Consider the following 19,448-nt stretch of genomic DNA (forward strand, 5'->3'; position numbering starts at 1 on the left):
GGATCGTTTGTGTGCAGAGTATGAACTGAGATTCCTGAAGCTCTTGTCACACTGGTCACAGCTGTAGTTTCCTTCCATGTGTGTACGTTCATGAATGTTACGATGACCTGACTGTGAGAAGCTTCTGTCACAGTGTCTGCACTTGTGTGGTTTCTCTCCTGTGTGGACTCGTTTGTGTGATTTAAGGTCCCTTGCAGTGGTGAAGGATGACCCACACTGATCACAGAGGTGCTTTTTAACCCCACTGTGAATCAGTTCATGTTGTTTTAAATCACTTGGTGTGGTGAAGCTTCTCCCACATTCTTTGCAGTATTTCAGTTTGTCTCCAGTGTGTCTACGTTGATGTACTTTTAGGGTCTTTTGCCGACTGAAAGTTTTTCCACAGAGGTCACAATGAAAGTCTTTCCCACCACCACAGTGATGACAGGGTTGAGAACTGGATCCATCTGTGTCGCTCTGCTTCTAAACAAAGACACAAAGACAGTGTAAGTCAGTCCTTCAACATTTGTATCCTGAACGTCGCCTGAAATAAAGAGCATCTCTGCAGACGTCCAACTACATTTCACTGTTTCAGTTAACACACTCAGTTTACTGGGCTGCAATAACTACAATACTACCACCATAATACTACAGTAATACTAAAATCATAACTGAAAGGAAAATCTGAATAATCACTCAGAGCTGCTTTTCCATGCAGTAGAATTGCTAACATGCTAACACAGTTTAATGAGCAGAGTTGTTCCAAACAGTCAGGCTAAAATGACAAGATAACAATATAAATACATACCTCACAGTAGCTGCACTTGTAGAGTCTCTTTCTGGTGTGGATCTGTTGGTGTTGTCTCAGGTAATGTGGAGATTTAAAAGTCTTCTCACACAGGTCACATTGATAAGGTCTCACCTCAGTGTGGGTAAACATGTGTCGTTGTAAGTCTGTGTGAGTTATAAACTCTTTGCCACACTGTTCACAGCAGTACACATCATGTCTGTTGTGAATGCGTAGGTGTGTATTTTGGTGCCCTCTCTGGCTGAAAGTTTTTCCACAGATGTCACAGCTGTATGGCTTAATTCCAGAGTGGGTAACTAGATGCTTCTGTAAGCTGCTACTGTGAGTAAAAGCTCTGCCACACTGATCACAGCTGTATGGCTTAATTCCAGAGTGGGTAACTAGATGACTCTGTAAGCTGCTACTGTGAGTAAAAGCTCTGCCACACTGATCACAGCTGTATGCCTTAATTCCAGAGTGGGTAACTAGATGACTCTGTAAGTGGCTACTTTGAGTAAAAGCTCTGCCACACTGATCACAGCTGTACGCTTTAACTCCACTGTGGATGAGTTGGTGTTTTTTTAGGTAACCCTTCCTGGAAAAAGAATTTCCACACAAGTCACAGCTGAACGGTCTCTCTCCAGTGTGGATGACCTGATACCGTTTTAGTTTAGCCCTCACAGTAAAACCCTTCCCACACTCGTCACAGCTGTATGGCTTAATTCCAGAGTGGGTAACTAGATGACTCTGTAAGCTGTTACTGTGAGTAAAAGCTCTGCCACACTGATCACAGCTGTACGCTTTAACTCCACTGTGGATGAGTTGGTGTGTTTTTAGGTGACCCTTCCTTGAAAAAGACTTTCCACACAAGTCACAGCTGAACGGTCTCTCTCCAGTGTGGATGACCTGATGCTGTTTTAGTTTAGCCCTCACAGTAAAACCCTTCCCACACTCGTCACAGGTGTGTTTTTTCTCTCCCTTTCCTCTGTGAGGTTTGTCGGCCTCCTGAGAGCGCTGACTTCTGGCTCCATGTTGGTCCTGCAGTGACAGAGATACAAACAGAGGCAGTGAGTGAAATGCAGTCGTGGAACAAACTCAACCTTCAAACTCCATTAACACTAGTTTTAAACCTGAAGGTGGAGCGTGGCACCAAACACCTTAAAGGTCTCTTATCCCCACCTGCTGGTAGTTCTAACACATTACATCCAACCTGCTGTTAAAGATAATTCATGACTGTTCAAACACTAAAATCATGCACACACACACACACACACACACACACACACACACACACACACACACACACACACACACACACACACACATTATTTTATAATTTAGATTATTTTGTTGTTTCCTATTACATATTTCTATAATTTGTATAGATTTATACAGAATTATTCAGTGATAATAAATCCTATGTTTGTTTATTCTAAAGGAACCCCGTTAGCTTCCACAACAGATGTTGCTCGTCTTCCGTCAAATACTCACATAAAATATTACACAATAAAGTGGATTCAAGATATCCACATAATTTCACTCTTACATCCACAGTGAGGTTTCACAATTGTTCAAATATAAGCAATCAATAATAATAATAATAATATCAATAACATTGAGGCACATTACACAAATTTCAAAAACAAATCGTGTCTTACAATATTTACAACAACTAAAAGCTCTGTAAATCGGCTTTTAAGTGTTCATTGAAGTTTTGAATAATTCTCTAATTTTTTAAGGCAACTTATTCCACTTAAAAGTTGCTCTAAATGTAACAGTTTTACAAAACGTTACTTTTAACTCGAGCATTTACTAAATTGCAGCTTGTTGAAAACTGTGTAATATGATGATGTATTTCATCTGGATACTGCAGCTGAGCAGAATAAATGTGGTGTGTTTAGCAGAATTGCTTTCTTTAGAACTACAAGTAAGCCATAGAATATTTTAGCCTGTACAGGAAGCCAAGAAAGGTTATTATGCATTTTATCAATATTAGTATAGTATGAACATCTTCACACTAATCTGGACGCCTTATTCTGGACTAACTGAAGTCTGTTAAGATCTGTCTTATTAGCTGCTGACCAAATGATTGAACAATACTCCAGATGAGACATTACTAGTGCATTAATGACATCTTTCATAATGAAGAAGTGATACACAAAGAGCATTTCATAGCCATAGCTATGCCTTGTCGGCAGAGTTATGTGACATTAGTGATGTTTGTACTTTCAGCGTTAACTTGGTTTTAAAGCCTTTAAAATATACGCCGTTCAATAGTCGACCTTAATCTGACAGAGAATGTGATGATTTTGTGGATAATTAAAGTCAGTCATATATCCACAAACACAACAAGCTGAAAGTCAGTGATGCTGCTCTGTTAGCAGTCCTGAACATCACGGCACAAGCAGGATCCACTGCACTGTTAATGTTAGCTGTGTTATATTGCTGCCTCTGTTCGGTGGTGTCGAGCCAAACGCACTTTAACGTGTGTTTGAACGAGCTGACGGTTCACTCGTTAAGCTGAAAGAAAGATGCTTTAATCACAGCAGTCACACATGTGTCCACTGCACCATCTGGAACTCTTCTTGTTTACACTCGTAATAACACAAACACTAAATCCTGCTTCTCTGGTGCTGTTGTGTAGCAGTGTGTACACCTGAGACTGTCACCTGTCTGTCTGTCCTGCACTCTCTCTGTTTCTTTCTCTCTGATTGTGGAATAAAAGTATGAACATGTGTTTATAAGTTACACTTGTGTTTGAATCCTGCAGCTTATCACACATTTGATTTCCATGTGTGACGACTGCAAGTGTCCAGAGTGAGGACAGACTGAGGGACCCACTGCTGCACATCATCTGTGAGGCTTTGCAGCCCTGATGATCCACCAGGACAAACTCAGCAGTGTGTGAGGAAGAGGAGGAGGAAGAGCCAGCAGCAGCTGACAGATGGAGAGAATAGACAGACTGTTCCCTGTTTGTGAAGGACTGCTAGGAAAGTTTAACATAACTGTCTGTGCTGAATCAGTCTTATTAGGTAATGTTCAAATAATGTGATCATCCCAGTGTTTTCAGTGTGGGAGAAAGTACTCAGGGCCTCCAAGTTACACACTATGAAAGGCAGCAACAAGTTTAATGTTCAGAAACCTAAAGTCTGTATCAGCAGCAGGATGGAGCTAAAAATAAATGTTGGTTTCAGTTCTATGAAGCTTTGAGTATTTTGGATCAGTAGCTGCTGTGTTTGTTGCATCATATTGCTGTAACTGTTTATATGCTTTATATATTCTGAGCTAAGTTGATCTATAGTGTTACATGATACACTCTCAGAAATAATATAAATATATATATATAAATAACTGTTAGTATCATGGTTGCTAGGCAACCTGGGCAGCGCGACGGAGGCTAGACGTCCCATTTCACGAGCCTACGAGCCTCGCACTTCGGCCTTAGCGGTCTTTGAGTACGCGGCCCTTGAGGACTTTAAAGCTGCAGAACCTGAATCGGGATACAGCCATGATGATCTCCAGCCTCGTGCTCGCCAACATTCTCACCTGAGTTAAGAAGACGATCACTGAAATGGTCTCAGCAGGTCCTTTGATGACAGCAATGAAATGCAGTGGTAAGGCTTTTTGGGGATTAAGTTCGTTTTCATGGCAAAGAAGGACGATGCAGTTCATCTGATCACTCCTCATAACATTCTGGAGTGCAGGCAAAATGCTATTATAAAAACTTAAGCAGCAACTTCTCCAGGTTCCAATATTTATGCAATTCTCAAACCTTTTGGCCACGACTGTATAACCTCTTCTGAAGTTTAGTGGATATTATACATGGTTATGCTCAGGATGTGTCGGCCAGTTTCCACTGGAAACGCCTTTTGGTTAAACTGTCAGCGAGGAATTTGCATTTGCACTGTTACATTTTTATATAACTTTAATGCACATAAACAACAGCTGCTTGTTTCAGTGAAAATACATTGATGGGTTTTTAATAAAGTTGTGCAGCTGTAAAGTATTTTGTCTGCTGTCAATTCTATCGTCAGCTACATCGTTATGGCAAATGTTCAAATGTATATGGTGATAAATATCTTTGGTCATATGGTCCTGCTCTGTCTGTCACCTTCTGTGTTGAGCTCATTGTTTCCTCTGTAGTGGCTGAGCTGAGTCCAAGTAGCTGAAAATGTTCCTCTGCTGCTCTGTCAGACTCTCCTCCTCCTGCTGATCAGCTGGGACACAAAACAGATCTTTGTTAGGCTCCACACTGCACTGAAGAGTCAAAGTGTCTCATATGTTCATCTGACAAGTAAAAGAACACATTTTTGTTTCCCGAGGTGGGCAACTTGTTGGAAACAAACACAAAAGGTTTGAGCACTGATACCTGCCATTGCTGCCATTGAAAGATGCAACGCCAGCAATGTGGATTGTCAAGACTCAAACCAATCATCAAGCAAAGACAACAGGGATCATTTGTTTCTGTTTATTTAGCATTCACAGCATTTGTAGTTGCCTTCTGTGCAGGGGAAGTCCACGCACACTGTGTGGTACCGCCATCCGCAGAAGGTGCATTCAACCTCTGTAAGAGAAACGAGATCGTCTGAGACTGAAATGATATTCACTAAAGAAATGGTGATTTGTAAAACTTCAAGTGTATGATAAGGTGAAAACAAATACACAACTGCATGTCATGTAGTTGAAGGTTTTTTTTCCTTTGGAAGACCGGAAAACACTGAAAGTTACAAATTAGTCCTTTATTTATCCAGGTAAAAAAAAAATCTCATTGAGATTAAAAATCTCATTTCCAAGAGAGACCTGGCGTCATGGCAACACAAGTCACATACCACACAGGTATATAACATTTAAAACAAACACAATATCCCAACATGTGTAACAAATGTATTGTGCTTGAAACAAATTCAGAATAGGTGATAAAGCAGCTGCACATGTGTGTCACGAGTAAATCTGGCTGTATAACAAACAGAAACAAGTGATGCTGACGTCTTTGCTCAATGGTTGGTTTGAGTCTTTACAATCCACATTGCTGCCATCTTTCAATATGTTGAATGCACCAGTGTAAGTGCAGCCACTCAGACTCAATGTGTTCATAGAAACAGGTGCAGATGTGTCACGAGTTCATCCAGCAGTAGCTATGGCACTTGGCCACAGGGGGCAGCAGTGGACTGACCTGCATTTGAGACTGCTCCAGCTGCTCTGTGACAGTCAGTAGATCTGCTACAAATTGCAGATCATATGCAAGTTTTGGAAATGACATTATAAATATTCCTAACTCAGCCACGGCAGCATTGTTGATGTATTACCTATATACTACAAATTATTCCACCTGCTGAAAAGTGGATCTAATGTGGGCGGACTCACACTTAGCAAATAAACCTGTGATGTGAGAATGTAATCAAACTGTTGATCAGAGGCAAAGTAATTTAAAGTTTATGATGCTATCGTCTAATGTTAGCTGACATGATGTTAGCTTGTAAACTTATGTTGTTGTCTGGGTCTCATGTCTGATCTGATGATAATAACTGTGACAACACAGAGATTAAATAAAGGACGTTGGTGGGACTTCTTATGTTAGAACTATAACTTCAGTTAAGGAGTGAGACGTAAGGTGACAAGGAGAATGAAGAGAATGAGAAAGAAGTAACTGGGAAGAGAAAATGAAAACACAAATTTGAAATGATCAAATTTGTGTTAACAGATGATGGTGATTTTAAAAATTCAAGTAATTTAAAGGTTTTATCCTATTTGTTGTTGTTTTTTTTCATATTCTTCTATTTGCAAGAGGTTATTAATAAAACAGGTTCTCTTTCTGGTTTCTCATTTTGGACGCACTCTCTACAGCTTATCACATCCAAAATGGCGGATGTCAAGTACAAAACCTCGACAGAAACAATCAGCAAGAATTTTAGCATCAGTCCAAAATAAAACTGTCCAACTACAGAGTTTTAAAATCCAACTAAACTATGAACAGAGATCTTTTACAAATAGGCTATTTATGAGATGACAGTGGTAACAAAAACGTACACATCCGCGCACACAGACAAAATGGCGGGAGAGCGTTTAACGGTCGACCTCATGAGTCCGTTACCGTGAACTATGGAGCGGCAGATTTGTGCTGGAACTGAGCTGCACACAGCTGATGTTAGCCAGGAAACATTACACACTGCTAACGTTACCTTCACACGGAGCTCCACACGGAGACGATCAGCGTCAGGCACAAACACCAAGTTCAGAAAAGAGGAACTTTGAGCAGGAAGGAAAGAGTCAGAGCGGCGTTTGAGGACACGTTTACAACCACGAACATCAGAATCTGTCTGTGCTGCATTCAAGTGCAAGTTGGAAACTCACTAATCTCTGTCATGTTGTCCAAAGATGATTTATTTCTGCTGGTTTTCTTGTTTGAAACACAAACATGTGTCAGCACTTTGTTGTTCTTCACCCTGCAGCATTTGAATATTTCAGGAGTAAACTGATCATAAATTCATGAAGTCATGAATGAAAGTGCAGACTGAGAGTGGATCACATGATGTTTAAGGTGTGTCATGTGACATGTTCAGTATTGTCACACATGTCTAGATTGTCCCTGATATCATAGCTGCTCAAACACGGATGATTATATTTGAAGAATTATTCCTGATGGCAGCAAAGTTTGAATGGAGCTCTCTGTCTGTGCTGATTTGTCGCCCTCTGGAGGTCAAAGCACAAACTGCATGATGTCACTGTAACCACCACGGTGACAGGAAGTGTTTTTAAATGATGAAATATGTCAGTGATGCTGATAGTGTGTTCATCACAGACGTTCAGGCTTCGTGTTGACATGAATCAAAGTTAATGTCATTATGGACCAAGGACAGTACTCTGGGTCTCCTGCAGAACAACTCGAGCTGTGATACCTGAATGAAGAGCCTCTGCTGCTTTAAAGAAGGAGGCTCGAGGCAGCGGTGAGGTGCAGACCAACCAGCTTTTATTCAGCAACTTTAACAGAAGGATCAGAAAAATAAAACTATACAACACAGTGATGCTGACTGAAGCCACAGCATTAAACTAAACAAGCATCGGATCATCTTTAACAACATCTAATAAATAATGACAACTATTTAATCCTGTATTTCCTACAATAAAGCCTGTTCAGATATTTGTTGCTGATGGAAATGTAAAAGGCTCCCAGGAACCAAAGGACAAAAACAGAGGCAACAGTCACAGCTGCAAAGGATCCCCTAACACATAAACTGGTTCGAAGATATTTTCTAGCTCTGCAGAGGAGCTTGATTGCACGGACAGTAAAAAGTGGATTCAATAACAGCAGCGAGCGCTGAGTGATATAACGGTGCTGCGAGCAGCAGTGCAAAGGCTCACACAGAGACAGCAGCTACACTGTGTGTGGATGTGATCCACAGTCACAGCTGTGGGTTTCAGTCAGTGTGTCTCTAACTTCATGGTCACATTTCAAAGCTTATTGGAGCCAGAAGATGTTCAAGTAAAAGATTTATTGCTGTACTCGTCTACCAGGATAACAGGAGGTTCATAAAGCTGTGTAATACTTCAGCTTTCCATCATGGAGTAGTAGTTGTGTCCCTTTGTGTTCATTAGTGTGTTCACACGTCTACTTTAACTTCACTCTGTAATGAAAGGATTCAAATCCCTGATAAATACATACATGCTGACTCTGAGTCTCAGTGAAGGAGGAAAGGATGGATGAAGGCAGCCTAGTGTGGGTCATGTGTGTCCAGCAGTCATCCAGGGCCTGGATCCATCTGTAACAGGAAGACAAAGTCCAGCCTGTAATCATCCTATCAGGCACAGCGTTTCCATCCAGCATCCTGACTACGCTAACAACCCGTCAAACGTCTCCTCTGGTCCACAGAAGTCACACTTCCTGTGTCATGTTTACCTTTTTAAGTGTGCTATTCAAGCCTGTGTGACCAACTCTGACTCTCCAGATTCCATCCTGGTCTCTGCTGCAGCTTCTTCTACACGACTGTTTTCTGTATAATAATATCTGCCTTTCCCGTCTCTGTCCCAGTGTGCCTGCCACTCGTCCTTCATCTTTACCTTCATTATACTCTTCACCTCACTTTTACTGTATTTTATAGTCAAACCTGCACGACTTCTTCTTGCTGCACCTTTTTAAACTTATCGTCCTGTTCATTGCATCAACACCGATATTCACAGGGAGCCATAAGAAATCCACTTCTATCCCTCTGTGTTTGATTCTATACAGTAAATGAAGTATATCAAAAACAATATGTTGCCTAGAGTCTGAAGACATATCACCTGTGCTCACTAGCACGCTGCTAGAGTCCCAGCAAACCACATACCTGCATATTAGTGCGTCCTCCACACAGTTCAAGCCAGTAACATCACTACCAGCTCCCAGTATAAACTGCCACATCATCTGTAATTCTTTTACTCATCACCAAACTTATTTGTGGGAGAACAAATGCAGCAGCCGTTCTTTTATCTGACAGTGTTGACGCATCAGTAAATATCCTCACATGACCTGAGGACTTTCCCACTATATGAACCTGCTTTTAGTCGCCCCTCCTCCCTCGCCACAAGCTTCCTTTACAACATAACTTATAAAAAACAACTTTATTGACAATCAGCAATAACAATTACAGACAGTCTAGAAGAAGAATCACATGATCAAGGAGCAGAAGTTTATGGTTTTAATAGCTTTTACATTTTGGGAAAGTTTTAAAAACATTGTTTGGTTTTCTTTCTAAAGCGTTGAAAGGACGGCTTTGCATCAGAACAGTAAGATCAGCAAATGAATCCATTAAAGTTCTTTTGCCTTGTTTGCAAAAGAAGCCAAACAACATTTGTGTTACAAAGAGAGACTTCAGAACAGATCAAAGATCACAAACATCAGGCACTGATGGAAACAGCCAAACACAGAAACAGAGGCACCAGCAGGTGAAGGAGGCCTGTTGTAGAAATGACTCTGAGTGCTCAGGTAGAAACGCATGAAGAACCAGTGCGTCTAATATTTGGAGACCAATCTGTGTTTGAGTGTCCTGGATGAAACACAAATCATGTTGCAGAGCGAGGACGTCGTCTTTCCTCCCGAGTGTGTAACTACAGGACGTGTGCAGAAGGTTTAATCGTCCTCCTGACAGTTACTGATGAACGAGTCCTTCAGGGAGGCTACTATTTATTCAAGTTTTTAAGGTATCTAATATTTTGATTCCTAATTTCAATGATCTAAATACTTTAAGAATTAGATGTTGGTTTGTCAATTGAAAGTGTGTAGATCTTGCATTATTATGGTGTTATATTATGATTATACATTCAAAGACATAAAATGGTCTTAAAATGACAATGACATAACTTGTCGCAATTGTTTATGGGGCAATATACCGACCAACAAAAAGTCGTTATCGTAACAGGCCTTCAAAACACACAGTTTTATGATTGATAAATTAAAAAAATAAATACATTTAATTTCTCTGAGATTCTCTAATATTCAGTTACAGTTCACAACACAGCTACCCGTACATGCAGTATTATACTGTAAATATAAATCTCTGCATTTAGCATCCCACTAGAAGCGTCACAGTTACTGCCTCTTTTTTTTTTTTTACAAATACCTGTACTATTACTAACACATTTACTGTTTTACTTTTAGCCTGTGGATACAAATGCAGATTTCCTTAATGTAAGTTGTGCATTTTAATTACATCATGTTATTTTTATTATTATTTATTTATTTATTTTATTTTACATTCAAATATTTCAAGCTTCTTGGTTAAAGAAGCTTGATTGCTAGTAGGTAAAGAATAGTTCACCTATAATTCATATTCCCAATTAATTTCTCACCTCTGATTGAATGCCTTTGTTTGTTTTCCTATAACAAAACATTTTTGCTGGATATATATGGTGAATTTATATGCATAGATACAGTCGTAGTGCTTGACACATGCAAACAGCAGTAGATGTACTAAAAAGGAAATAATTACAATCATGATGTTGATTGCTGATGTCAGTATATATATTTTAGAGGAATGTTTTGTTTTTCACCCAAAATAACTATATTGCTTCAGAAGAGATTTATTACCCTACCGGACTCTTATATATTGTTCTGTTTTTTGTTTGTTTTTGTTATTTTCAGGTTCAATGGTGCGTGTTCTTCTAATGGCCGCCTTCCCACTGGAGGTTTTGATCCACAGCAATTTAAAAGGTAATCAGCTTTGAAAGTCAGTTCAAATGGTTAGCTAATAGTACTTTAAAAAGCCTACAACTCTGTCACCAGTTTCTTTACCGAAAATTACCCATAAAAGTATCGCTCAATAGCATATATTGTAGTTCAAATGTTTAGTTGTACAAATATCAAATTTTTGGAAATCTAAAACTAGTCAAACACTCAAATGTTCATGCTTTTTATAGGAGGACAGAGCAAAACGGACATCGGCGCAGAGTGAAGAACTGCCCTTGATAAGGACACTATGACAGCCATATATAGTATGTGAAGACTTTCTGTGTATCTAAAATTGCATACACCACAAGTAACTTACTTTGCAACCATTAAAATAGGTTGTAAAGTAAGTTACCAATACAAATAGGTGATGATGCATTGTAGTGGTTGGTCTCAGACAAAGAAGGTCAACAGATTTATGAATGCTGGAAGGTAAGGAGAGACGACCAAAAGGGGTGTTAGCATTACTGTAATGTGAACTGGATAGACTTCCCATCTAGGAAAAAAAAAGAGGTAAAATTATGCGTAAAATATATCTGTATTAATATCTGTATCTGTATAAACAGAAATATCTGTTTGCTAAATGAAGCCAGCTAACATAAATCACATTTTTATTTTAACTCTGATAAAAGTAATAGAACTGTGACTTTTGTTTGTTACAGTGGGGGTAAGGAAGGGGTTTCCCAGCGTGTCCAGAAGGGCTTTGAGGATTGCAGTGAAAGCTGGGGGAACTGAGACTGTGTGTGTGTATATATATATATATATATATATATATATATATATATATATATATATATATATATATATATATATATATATATATATATATATATATACACACACACATATATGTATATGTGTGTGTGTTTCTTTTAGAATGTTTAAGTATGTAATGAGAATAAACTTATAAAATGAATATTCCTTGCTTGATTGATATGCTATATGTATGTTTTAAACATCAAATAAAGATTTCTTTCGGATGTTACATGTGAATGTGTTTTCTTAGAAATATATGAAGGGTTAAATTTATATTTTTTTGAATGATTTTAAATACATTTAAATTGTATTTTGAAATATATTTTATTAATATATTTCAAAATATACAAAAAATGGCCAAAAAATATATGTGCTAAAATACATTTCAAAATATATAAATATATTTCAAAATGTATTTTAAAATATATTTTTTTACCGTATGGGCAAAGCTACACCAGAGGGTTGTGCTGTGTAACAGGTTGGTGCAGGTGGTGTTATCTACATTTGAACATTAGGCAACAGTCTCATGAAGACACTTTCTATTGTTCACTAAAGACCAACAATAACAGAGACAAAGGGAGAGCAGCAGAACTAGTGCTAACAATTAGCACTGCTAGCCTGCCCACCAACACCAGCTAATGTTCTAAAAACGATGATCAATGATTTTGCTGTAACGGCTCCAGCTGTCTGTGTCAGGGACACGTTGGAGATGAAGTGAGTGATCCAGTGACAAAGGTTTGGAAAGCTGCAGTCAGCTGAGACTAAAGGAGTCACCTGACCGAGAGACCAAATGTTTCACTGAGAACGTCCAGATGAACAGAATCAACCTTTGGGATAATCTGTTCCACACATCCATGTTTCACTTACTGCATTATATTTCCTCATTGCTGTGCACACAGGCCTGTGGCTTATAACCAACTCCAAGTTCAGACTCAGAGGCTGCTGAAGCTGTTTTCTGGAACAGAGACGTGTTGGATATAAAACCAACTCTTCTCTATGTGTCAGCACTGAGGAAAGGAGCAGCTTCGTTTCTAAGTGTATGAAGGACTGTAGCAGTGTGTGTGTGAGCTTTATTTCACAGACAGAACCATGTCAAAAACACAACTTCAGGTAAAAACAATACAAAATCAAAGAGTCTGATCAGAAGGATTAAACAGAGGAGTGTGGGACTGTTTTTAACAGACAGCAGGTTAAGCCAGGCTGGAGGAGTAAACTGAGCCTCGGTGTGAGCAGCAGTGTGTTTGACAGGAAGCTGAGATAAACAGTCTGGAGCCCATTTAGTGCTTCATATGAAAGTGTGAGGATTTGAAAGCAAATCTAAAATCAAGCAGGAGTCAGTGTGAGAATGATTTGTGCTTTTCCTCAGTCAGATGCTGGGAGTTTCAGTTCATCCATATTCAGCGTGCTGTGCTTTGTGTAACAGGAGAATATGACAGTATAAATCAAGTCTTCATGTCACTGAAAGCCTCCACAGTCTGCTATGGAGGTGCATCAGTTTGGATTTACAAGAAGAACATTTCTTAAACCTGCCACAAGATGGCGCTCCAACAGAAGGGATGTCCACAGTGTAACACAGACACACACATACTGTGTGAATGTGTGAGTGAATGGGCTTTCAACACAAGGCTTCTGCTGCTACCTTTAATTACATAATTAGCTAACAAGAACAAACTGTTAATTACCACCAAAGAACGGCTCCAGATTTTAGCTGCTGACCATTTTGTGAAACGTTGATTACATCAGCTTATTGTTGATTTTTCAACCTTAATATCAGCTGCTTTAAAGGAGCCTCGTTCTCTCGCAGTAACACTTTTCTTCACTAGATGCAGTGCAGGCACAGTCTGTGTTTCTAAACTACACACTAATGTTCATTGTTGTGCAGCTAAATCCTCCCTCTGGATGGGAAGAATCCCTGTCAGGCTTCAAACACCTGGCTTGGTGTTCTGGAGCTAATGTGTCACCTGTGAGGACTCTGAGATGAACACACAGCAGACACTTCAGTTCTCCGTCTGTGTGTCCTCAGTTTCCCAGCATGCCTTGGCTGTGGTGGTGGAGGTGAATGAGGGGGAACATGCTGCTCTGTCAGCACTCAGGTTTCATACCTGGTGATCTCAGAGGACAAAGCGGCGTTACAGCAGCGCACGTTGATGAGACCTGATGCTCTGAACAGTTCAGACTTCAGCCTCACTCTGAGAAAACAAACGACTGACTGTCAGCAGCAACTACACCTGCTCCATCAGTGACGGAGAGAAGAACTGAGACTGAGAGACATACAGCTGCAGGTCAAAGGTCAGAAACGCCCGCTCTTTGTACGGGTCAGGAGTTAGTACTGCAGAGGTCAGAGGTCAGCTTGCTGACAAACCATTTGAAACAGTTTGGAGCTAAAAGCACAACAGCAGAGGAAAGAAGAGACACTGCAGAGATGATGCAAAATATTGTGTTTTGTTCTCAGCTGTCAAAAAGTGTAACACACGTGTTCCAGCACAGCCTTTGTGTACTTTCACTTCTCCATACTGTCCATTGGAAATCCTGTTTGTTACTTTTTGATTTCAGTCCATGTGTCCAAAGCAAACTTCTGTCCCACACTTTCTCTGCTGACTCTTCACCGATGCTCAGATGATCTCAGATGATTTCACCAGAACTCATCAAAATTCGGGCTCCACAGAAACCCAGACGTCACTAAACAAGCGTAACAAGCAAAGTGAAAACTGGTCGTTCAGCTTTATTGACCAAAGATAAGCTCACATGTCACCTCATGACACAGACACTTATTTCCACAGCATGCACGAGGACTGACAATAAGTGTCTATAAAGCCACTTCTATCTGCCACACCTGTGCTTCTGTCATGGTTGCTCTCCTCTCACTCTGTCATTTATCCACAGTCTGCCTCCCTCTGCTCCGTCAGCTGACGTCCTCTCTACACCACCTGCTGTGTTTTATCCTGCAAAAACACATTTAAGAAGCGTTGCACCGAGTAACGGGAGTAACTGCTATAAAATCCATTTAAAGGAGGTGGTGCTGAGTGCTGTGACTGGGGTCCCACCACTGACATCACGGGTGGAGGACATGTTGGAAAACTGCTACAAAGTGCTGTGCAGCCAGCAGAGCTTACAGTCTGTCCTGTGTGTCATACAGGCTCTCACACTTAGTGTTTCTGTGACACATTGAAGAGAAGTTTGTGTTGTTCACAGTTGTGCTTGTACTGAGTGACAGCTGACATGACCTAACAGGAATAATGTGTCTGTGCTGAATGAGAAGTAACACACAATGAAGTCTTGATGCATCTCAATCATCCAGGAAAGTGAGTCTGTTGCTTCTGTTCATCTGGACGCAGCGTTTTGTGGGAGAAACGTGTCGTCATCATCAGGTGACGTCTTCAGTCTCAGCTGCAGGTTTCAGTCTTACAAACAGGACATTTGCATAAAGACTGAAAGCAGCTGCAGGAACGATGGGCTGGGAGCTCCGTTCCTTCATCTTAATTATGCAGATTCTCAGGACCATTGATCAACAACCACTGATCCATGTCCATGAGTCCCATTCACAGAGATGTGGGAATGGCTGCAGTCACAGCATGTAAGATGGAAATAAATGAGAAGTATTTAGCTGAAGTGGATTTGATTTATGTTACTTCTTTTTTAACTTGTAGTTCTACATTGGAAGATTATTGTGATATTGAAATATAAAAATACATTTATATTCTATTATTTTCTCAAAATAAGCGTCACACTCGTGGAAGCCGGTGTAGCCGCCGAAACGCCTGCATTTATGGAGACTTTCAGCCCCAGGTAGGCCAGTTATGGATCTTCGGATCCACATTATGTCAGCAGCTGTTCTCCACCGTGAACTGTGTTCAAACAAACACGCTCACGCCTCACAGACGACAGCTTACAGTCCTGTAGAGATAAAGTGACTTCGTACAGCCCCGACCTGCAGACGCTGTGCGCAGAGGTTCAGGAGCAGAAGTCCCGTTGTAAACATATCACGGCAGACCCGACGATGTTTGCATGAACGCGCTTTTCAGCATCTCTTTATTGACCACTTTACACACACGGTTGCTGTGCGCACACAGCCGGCTGTAGCTTTGCAGCTCACAGCCCGACACACACCAACAACAGCAGAGAGAGCACAGACGTTAAGGCGTGATTGCGGGTGCCGCTCAGGTGCGTCCGCCTCCCCTGCAGCGGCGCTGCAGACCACGCCCACCACAGTCAGGTCAAGGCTCCAAAAGCCCAAAGGTGATATAACAGTTTGTGTTTGCTACATGGATCATTGTAGTTCAGCTGTTTGAGTGAGTTAGTGTTTTTGTGTCTCTCTGTGTGTGTGACTTCCAACTGTTTCTAACAGCATCCTTAGTCATAAAATGGTAATCTACCCCACACCCAATATATGGTTCACTTCCTGTATTGGTTCAGCGTGCACAACACAGTGAAGCCACTAAAGGGCAGGAAGCTGACCACACAAGAAACAGAATCTTCACAGAGATGTGTCGACAATAATCCTCCCCCAGCACAGAGTGGGTGGAGAGGTGGTCAGGATCAAAGGAATGTCTTGATCCTACAGATTGAACTAAGACCTGTAAAATTTAAGAAACACATTGATCACATTCAACAATTAGACTCAACAGGGGCCATTAGGAAAGCCACAATGTTCATAGAGGGGCCATGCAGCTCACACTTGACTGTGACTCCTGACCAGGGCTGGACTGGGACAAAAAATGGGCCCGGGCATTTTGACTGGAGACCGGCCCACCAGGTATTATATGTAATACTCTGATGAATATCAGTGGTATTTATTTTGTGTTTTTCATGAGAATAAGTCGAAGAGAAAATAACATTTTGAGGTTAAGAGTGGTATAAATATGTGATATAAATGTTTGTATTAAATTGCATAAATAGTGTGTGGAAAAATCAGTTACGTTAAAAAAAACATAATTTCATGGAATGTGAATGTCTGTTAAAAGAGAAGAGGTGTAATTTGTTTGTATGCTACGTCACGAGAGGTCATGACTTGCAGATGACTTCCGGGGGAAAAGAAGTCGAGAGGAAGGACGGAGAAAGAGAGGGAAAAAAGGAGGATTACTAAAATGGCATAGACGAAGCACGGGCTTCGGGACTGCTTATGTCACCAAAGTTGTTCGGCAACAACGCATTACCCGCCTGCGGACTTCCCGGTAATCATTCGGAGTGTTTGAGCTGGGTTTCCCGTACCTTTTGTGCTGGAGAAAGCACGGGGCACGTTTGGCTACGTTGGCTAGCTGGAGCTAGGCTAACGCCACGGTCCTGGCTAACGGAGATTCCGCCGGAGCGGAGAGACGGAGTTTTGAGAGTTGTCTCGGGAGAGAGTCGCTAACCGTGGATGATTCGCTGCTATCTAAGGAACCGGAGATTCGTTGCTCGCTGCCGCGAGTGGAGACGGTTGCTACCACAAAGAGCGAGTTATTCATCGGAGGAGGTCGAGACGTCACGGATACTCGGAGGTATTGTTGTTATTATTAAGAGCTCCAACTAAAGCGCGCCAACAACAAAAATAGACTAAGAGTGCACTCTGGGGAAAGAATAACATTGGACAGGTTAAGGGCAAAAATACTAAAATCTATCCCCGGGGTTTATTGTATGTTTTGTATATGTGTTTTTTTCATGAAGGAAAAAGGGTTGGATGTGAATTTCCTGCAATTTATTAACCCTTTAAGACCTACCATAGAACCAAGTCCGCCAGAGCTTATATTATATTTTTACATGCTGTGTAGCCATTTTTGGGAGCATTTCAAGTTGCTATACATCAATACAACCATAATATACCAAACTTTAATAATATGTCTGCATTAGGTGCATAGTAATTACATAAATTGCAAAAAAAGTGCAATAAACTACAAAAAAATTGAAAATCGTTTTTGTTTTTTTAACATATATTTCTAGTTAGAGAAATTTAAGAGGCTTATCCCTCAAAACTGTAAATACAAAAAAGTTGCACAAACTAGTTTCCCACCACAGGAAATTTATTTTAAGTGTCTTCATAGTTTTATTTTTGAAATACACCAATTTTTATATACTGCAGGAAAAACGAAAATAAATATTATAGTGCAAATTTGCAAAATAACAGCATATGCATCAAAATAAACTATTTCCAGCAGTGCAATATGAGTCCTAAGCATCCCAGAAACGACACAGAAAGTCATGAAGTCAAACATAACTTTTAAAAACACAAGTATAAGCTCATGAGGTCACGATGGTAAAAAAAACTAATTTCCGCAAAATGACGCCACTTCCGGTTTCGGGCAGGTCATGCGGTCATGTGATAGTTCGCGCTGATGGACGTAGGAAGTGTTACAAACATCGGATCGGCGAAGCGTGTTTCTGGAATATCATGTTTTTGTTGCTGCAAGTGATTTTTATGCAGTTTTTGCAAAGCTATATGTGGAAGGAAACTGTGACCTAGGACAAGCATAAGATGTAAGTACAACTCCTCCAGTTTCATATGCAAAAAAAATGATTGCACTAGCTTATGTGGTTGCAGAGCTACCGGGATTTAAAAATAGTTACGCAAAACAGAGCGTTCCCGCTCCGATCGGCTGTAAAGGGTTAATACATTTTCTAACCCTGAGATCCTGTGTTGGGTTTATTGCATGGTGTCTTATCATTTGAGTATTCAGATATATTAGCCTTAATCGGTTAAGTGTATTTCCTTAGCCTCCGCTTGTCTGTGTAGACACGAGAATCATATGAACCCTAGACTGATATTTATTTTTCGAGATGTATCTTTTATCACAGAATGTTTAAGTAGAGTCAAGACTGCACCCGAAGGCATAAGGGGGGAGTCTTGTCACACGAGCCGGTGGTAAAAGTTTTACATATAGGAAAAACCATGAAGCCTTTGAATGAAAACAAACGCTGTTGTCACAGTGATGGACGCTGTCTTGTTGGTATACATGCATCAGTCTAATAAACTTAAACCTGCACCATCCTCCCTGTCCTGGTATTCTAAACAGGAAGTAGACTGTTGGTCGAGTTAACCTCCTGAACATCTACAACACACGGTGGAAACCTGAAATTAAGACAGAGACTAGAGGTGAGACATGATCATTGCTGATTACTGATGACAGATTTAGATATGTTTTCATAAACCTTTCATTTGCCACATCAATAAACAGCACGGCAGGGCAAAATATGTTTTCTAACATGGCAACCTTTAAAAAGTGAAAGGAGACAGAAAGACAGGTGAGAAAGAATCAAACGGACTTTTTGATGCATTTTACACACAGTACTGGTGCAGAATCTAGAAAATGTGGGAAACACTGGCATCATATGCAGTACTTACTTCTGAAGAAATTATGATGGGACCCTAAAAAATGACTATGTACAATAATGGATTTCTATACATTTTACATCAGATGAAAACGTTTGTTGTAAGATTCAGATAATTATTTATTAAAAGTGAGACATTTTAAATGAGAACAAGAAAGAAAAGTATTTCTTTGTGCCCCCCTCTCCCTGTTAATGCCCTACCTGCCCCCCTGGCAACACTTTGCTAGACCCGCCCCTGCACAGTTACCAGCTGTCAGCTACACAAAAAGGATCCTGGTGTTATTTGTCTCTCAGAAACAGTTCATAACTTCAACTCATTTTGGTTTTGTCATGTTTTGTTCTTTACATTGTCTTTCTTCTATATAATTGTTAAACATTTAATAAATATGTCTACAAAAAGATTTTAAAAATCAGACATTTCACACA

The 19,448-nt window shown here is 40.3% G+C and overlaps 1 protein-coding gene and 1 long non-coding RNA gene across 7 annotated transcripts in view; both read left to right on the top strand.

Annotated features, from left to right (window-relative positions):
- Positions 1-19,448, top strand: part of LOC146672644 (uncharacterized) — a 216,399-nt gene that overhangs the window by 70,365 nt on the left and 126,586 nt on the right. The gene's annotated exons all lie outside the window — the stretch shown is intronic.
- LOC146672646 (uncharacterized) overlaps positions 16,748-19,448 on the top strand; it is a 46,966-nt gene continuing 44,265 nt past the window's right edge. For 4 of the 5 annotated variants that reach the window (XM_085388043.1, XM_085388051.1, XM_085388069.1 and 1 more), the window contains exon 1: positions 16,748-17,197. The gene's annotated coding sequence lies outside the window, so the exon portion shown is untranslated. Of the gene's footprint in view, positions 17,198-18,706; positions 18,787-19,448 lie in introns of all 5 variants that reach the window. The other variant, XM_085388060.1, reaches the window with a different exon arrangement.

The sequence above is a fragment of the Rhamphochromis longiceps genome, linkage group LG3 (assembly GCF_057381845.1).
Source record: "Rhamphochromis longiceps isolate RC_006_pf linkage group LG3, R_longiceps_female_GT1.1, whole genome shotgun sequence".
Lineage (NCBI taxonomy): Eukaryota > Metazoa > Chordata > Actinopteri > Cichliformes > Cichlidae > Rhamphochromis > Rhamphochromis longiceps.